Here is a 6,090-nt window from a genome sequence, read left to right on the forward strand (position 1 = left end):
TGTTAATGTTCATGTTATAAACTTGATGTTGGTTGGTTTTAAGTACCTATTTATGCCATGGTTGTATGTCAATTGATGTGTATAGGTTGGTACCAATGTGAGTGAGGAATATGGCTTGGAAAATTGCCAATTTTTGTCCACACGGGCGTGTGTCTCAGCAGTGTGTGACACGCGGTCAAGTGACACGGCTGTGTGTCTCATGGTGCTTTTTTTGAAACCAAGTCAGTAGCTTCACACGGCCTAGCACACGAGCGTGTGGCTTGGCCGTGTGGCACAAGTCAGTATACCCTCTAGTTTTCACATGACCTAGCACATTGCCTGGCTGGCAGACGAGCGTATAAGGCTATTTAGAAGGGTACACCGCTTGGCATATAGGCGTGTGGTCTCGTCGTGTGACCTAAGTCAGTGAGTTACACGGGGTCGGACATAGCCTGAAACACGAGCGTGTCCCATTACCACACGGGCATGTCCCCTGGCCACACGGACATGTAACCCTTGCACTATAAAAAATTTCCATGTTTCTTAAAAATTCGAAAAGAACTCAATTTAGTCCCGAACCACTTCTAATGTTTATTTGGGGCATCGAGGGCTCGTATTATGGACTGTATAAATGTATTTGAATGGTTTTTGATATGAATGATAAACGTGTATGAAATGTATGATTGTTTGACTTATAAGTCTGATAATATTCTGTAATCCTGTTCTGGCATCGGCTACGGGTTAAGGGTGTTACATTAAGACAATACATGTTGTATCATTGGACTTGGCTCATCATGAATGTGGATACTCTAAAGTACATGGTGGATTCAACAGTGTTGAATGGAAGAATGACCCGATGGCAAGCTGTACTCTCCAAATTTGATATAATCTATGTAATCCAGAAGGCAGTAAAGGGGAGTGCAATAGAAAATTTCCTAGCTAGTAGAGCTTTAGAGGATTACGAACCTGTAAATTTCAATTTTCCAAAAGAGAATCTAATGTATGCTACAACCGCTGAAGGAGATGCTCCAAAAGAATATCCCTGGAAGCTAAGTTTTGACGGTGCCCAAAATGTCATGGGTAACGAAATTGGGGCAGTCTTGGTATTCCCAGACAGAGATCATAATCCTTTCACCAGTAAACTTGATTTTGATTGCACAAATAATATGGTAGGATCGAGGCGTGCATCATAGGTATTTATGCAGCTATAGAACACAAGATCAAGATACTGAAAGTATATAGGGACTCTGCACTAGTAATCTATCAACTCAAAGGTGAATGGGAGACGAGAGATCCTAAGTTGATGTATTATCAAAAGCTATTTCTCAAGTTAATTAAGGAGTTTGATGACATCACCTTCTTCTACCTCTCGTGTAACGGCCCAATTTTTAATGATATCGGAACAGTGATTTGAAATCACTAAATCCAACATGTGAGTTTAGATATTACTAAGTAAATGTTAAGTGTGGTTTTAGAAATAATTTTAAATTAGTGAAATTATAAATTAAAGGAAGTTGTAGATAAAATGGGATAAAAACGAGGTATCGAGACCTTGAATTCATAAACCGAGCCATAAATATTTTTAGAAATATTTATGGAGTGTTAATAAGTTAGTATTAAAGTTTCGTCAAGAAATTTTAAGGTTTCGGTAGTTAATTGGGTAAAAATGACTAAATTTAGTAGTTAATTGGGTAAAAAGGACTAAATTGAATTAAGTGCAAAATTGTGAGATGTGATTAAATAACTCTAGTAATAATTAAAGGAGGACTAAATAGGCAATTAAACACTTATTATTAGGCTGGACGGCATGTGTGTGCAGGAATAATAAAAATCAACTGTGAACAAGGGGCAAAATTGAAAATAGGTTAAAAATTTAATAGTAAAATATGATGTCGGAGAATTCAACATTTTTCTTCATCTTCATCAGCTAGGAACAACATTACAGAGCTTTTAAGAAGCTGGTTTTTATATTCTACAGCATGTAAGTTCAACTCTTGATTAATTCTTGTAATTTTTGTATTTTTAAGATTTTTACAACTAGGTCCACTTGTTTAATTCATTAGTTTTTGATTTCATGGGTAATTTTGAAAGTTCCCATGAATAAGTGCTGAAATTTTATGATGATTTATCATGGAATTGAAGTTTTAATTTTATTATATGATAATTTTATGAAGAGATTTTCGTAGAAATTAATTTTAGGATCTAATTGTGAAAGTTGTTGAAATTAGGGTTTTATGTTGAAGCTTGGAATTACAAAGACTTTGAAGTAGTTTGTAGTGTTTAGATAAAATGATATTTGAAAGGAATTAGTTTAATTGATGAATAAATTGAGCAAAGACTAAATTGTAAAAACTAAAAAGTTTGGGGTAATAATGTAATTTCAAAATTTTAAGGGGATAAGTTGTGAAATAGAATATAATCGAAATAGATTCTAATGAAGGAATGATTTTATAATTATAGATCAAGAAAATGAAGTGAATCGTGGAAAGGAGAAAATTCAAGAATAATCTCTGAATTTCTTCGACTTTTGCAAATTAGCCCAGGTAAGTTCATATGGCAAAGTTCAATGTTTGATGTGAAAATCTTATTGTTGTTAAAGTATTTTATTGTAGATGAATATTATCAAATTGTATTAATTACTAAATAATGTGTAACTGAAAGTACAAATTAGTTGGAATAATGGATTTGAGTGCTTTCATTCTGTGACTATGATAAATCAACGGAAAAGATTTGATATGTGCGCCCGTTTAAGACCTTTGCTGGGCTATGGCATCGGTGCAATGTGATATGCGTTCCCATATAAGACCATAGTTGTGCTATGGCATCGGTCTGACATGATAATATAATTTCGTATAAGACCATATCTGGGATATAACATCAGTGTGTGATGTGATCCATGTAAGACCATAGCAGGGCTATGGCTTCGGTGTGTGATATGTGACAATGTGCAAGTCCATAGTTTACTATGGCAATGTGATAATGAAGCACTCAATGCCATTAGTGTTCCATAATTTGACAATGGAAATAAATGAGAAAAAGGGGCCCAAATAAGTTAAATTTGTGAATAGCAACATGGAAATTACTCAAAGGAGCTTAACAATGAATTTGTGATTTACATGATAAAGTAGTTAAATTAAAAGATATATGATTGTGTACAATGTTTGGTAAGATTTGTGTTTTTATGTCTATGAGCTTACTAAGCTTTTATAAGCTTACTTGTGTATGATATTTGTTTTGTAGATTGACTTATATACATACGGAGGATCGAATCTACAACAAGGATCACACTATCCAGATTTACTCCGGTAGATTTTGTTAAACAACTTTTTGATTTATATGGCATGTATAGGAGGTGATTTGATAATGTAATTGTATGAATGATTAAGTATGCAAAGTATGTTGAATGTGATGTTTTGTGTTTGAAAATGAAATATACATGTTTTGACTTAAAATAATTGATTGGTTGGATTCTATTAGTGTATAATTGTGTTTAGGTACAGAAAATGGATAAATGGATGTTATTTGATCAAGATTTATAAGTCAATGTTTTGGGAATGAACTAGGTGTGTTTGATATGTGAAAATAGCTTTAAAATGGTGAAAAATTAGGTTTTCACATGGCCAAGTCACATGGGCATATGCCCAGGCTATGCGGCAAAGTCAGAATCGCCCACAGGCTAGTCCTACGGTCGTGTGAGCAAGACAGATTTACCCACGGGCTGGCCCCACGGCCATGGGAGCCCCACGGGCGGGCCACGCGGGCATGTTCCCCTATTTTCAAGAAAAAGTTTCCAAAGTTCCTGATTTAGTCCCAAATCACTTCCTAAGCATATTTTGGGCCTCGTAGGTCCATATTAGGGACTTAAAGATGAAATTTGAGAAATTTTAAATTGAAATACAGATTTGTGACTCGATTTTGTTTGTTTATTAATGTGTAATCTCGGTAACACCTAGAACCCTGTCCCGGCCTCAGATACGGGCGTGGGGTGTTACATTCATTGGTATCAGAGCTTCGATTTAGCCAATTCTCGGAATATGTATGATAAGAAAAGTGTCTAGAATTACATGCCATATAAATCTGTGATAGTGTGATGTGTGTGATCCGATCTAACCCTTGTTTTTATTATAGATTATCTTTGATTTGAAAAGATGTTAGATAGACCAGAACAAATTGAGCAAGAATAAGTTAACAGTAGAGTAAAAACCTCTGAACAAGGAACAAGTAGTGAAGTTCCAATTTTATTGATGCGAGAACAAGAACTCAAAAATATGATTTATGGATTCATGAATCAGTGGTATAATAAGAATGTGCGAGAAAGAAATCAGACTCAGCAATCTCCTCCCCCTATTTCAACATCGATAGTACCCTCGTTTGCTCCTTCACCTCCTCCAACAACTGAATCTGGTAAATGTTCTCCATTTGAAAAACTCAGAAAACATGGGGCTGAAGAATTTCAGAGAAAAACAGATGATGACCCCGTCAAAGCTGAATATTGGCTACAAAATATAATGAGGATTTTTAAGCAAATGGCGTGCTCACCAAATGATTACTTAATATGTGTTATGTTATTATTGAAAAAAGAAGCTTCTAACTGGTGGGAAACAATAGATGCTGTTGTACCGGCTGAGAAGATCACTTGGGAATTTTCCTAAATGAATTTAAGAAGAAATATGTTGGTAGAAGATATCTGGATAAGAAGAAAAGAGAATTTCTCGACTTGCAATAAAGAAACAAGTCAGTGGCTGAATATAAAAGAGAATTTGTTTATCTGAGCAAATATGCACGAGATATTGTACCCACTGAGGAAGAAATGTGTATCAGATTCAAAGAAGGGCTAAATAATGATATCAGAATGATGATTGGGGGCACTGAAAATACGAGAATTCGTTGTTCTATCAGATCGTGCTCAGAAACTTGAAAAAGTATATAATAGAAAGATGCAACAAGATAAAAGAAGTAAAGAATCATTTAAAAGAAGTGCATCTAAGTCATTTTCAGCTTTACCAATGAAGAAAGCTAAAGAGGAATTTAGTGAGCCACTTCAGCATCGAAAAGATCGGGAAATAGCAGACCAAGACAATCTGATTATAAGGTATCTGACAGACCTGCTGTTAGCGTGGGTAGTGTACAAAATACCCAAAGGCCTAAGTACCAACATTGTGGAAGTCACCCTGGTGAATGTAAAAGTAAGTTAGGGGCTTGTTATAAATGTGGGGCAACGGATCATTTTATTTGTGATTGTCCCCATCTACGAGTAGAATAAGTGGAACGAAAGGAGAAACAGAAAACTCCTCCTCAAAAAGGAAGACGCTCTAGTCAGAGCAGTGCTACCAGGGCTACTCGTTCGGGTATGAAAGATACTGCTAATCGATCAGAAGTTAGGCCCCTGCTCATGCTATTCGAGAAAGAGAAGAAGCAATAGCTCCTGATGTAATTCCTAGTACTTTCTATCTTTATAATGTTCCTATGTATGCTTTAATAGACCCTGGGTCTACTCATTCATATATTTGTACTATGTTAGCATCTGAAAAGAATTTAATTGTTGAGCCTACTAATTATGATGTACAAGTTACAAATCCGTTAGGTCAAAGTGTGGTAGTTAATTTAATATGTCATAACTGTCCACTGAAAGTTAAGGACTGTGATTTCCTCGCTGATTTGATGCTGCTACCCTTTCGGGAATTTGATATTATCTTGGGTATAGATTGGTTAATGAAACATGATATGGTAGTGAATTGTCGAGAAAAACGAATTAGTTTGAAATGTCAGACAGGAGATATTATTTTGGTTGAATCTGGAAATTTGGATGATACGGTTAGAATGATTTCATCTATTTCTGCTTGGAAATTATTGGGTAAAGGAAATGAGGCTTATTTAGCCTATATTCTTGTTACTCAAAGTTCTGAATCAAAGTTGGAGCAATTATCTATTGTGAATGAATTCATGGATGTATTTCCTGAAGAATTACCAGGTTTACCACTCGATAGAGAGGTTGAGTTTGTGATAGATGTGTTTTCGAGAACAGCTCCCATATCAGTTACACCGTATAGAATGGCTCGAGCAGAACTAAAAGAATTGAAGACAGTTGCAAGAGTTGTTGGACAAAGAGTT

The sequence above is a fragment of the Gossypium arboreum genome, chromosome 12 (genome assembly GCF_025698485.1).
Source record: "Gossypium arboreum isolate Shixiya-1 chromosome 12, ASM2569848v2, whole genome shotgun sequence".
NCBI lineage: Eukaryota > Viridiplantae > Streptophyta > Magnoliopsida > Malvales > Malvaceae > Gossypium > Gossypium arboreum.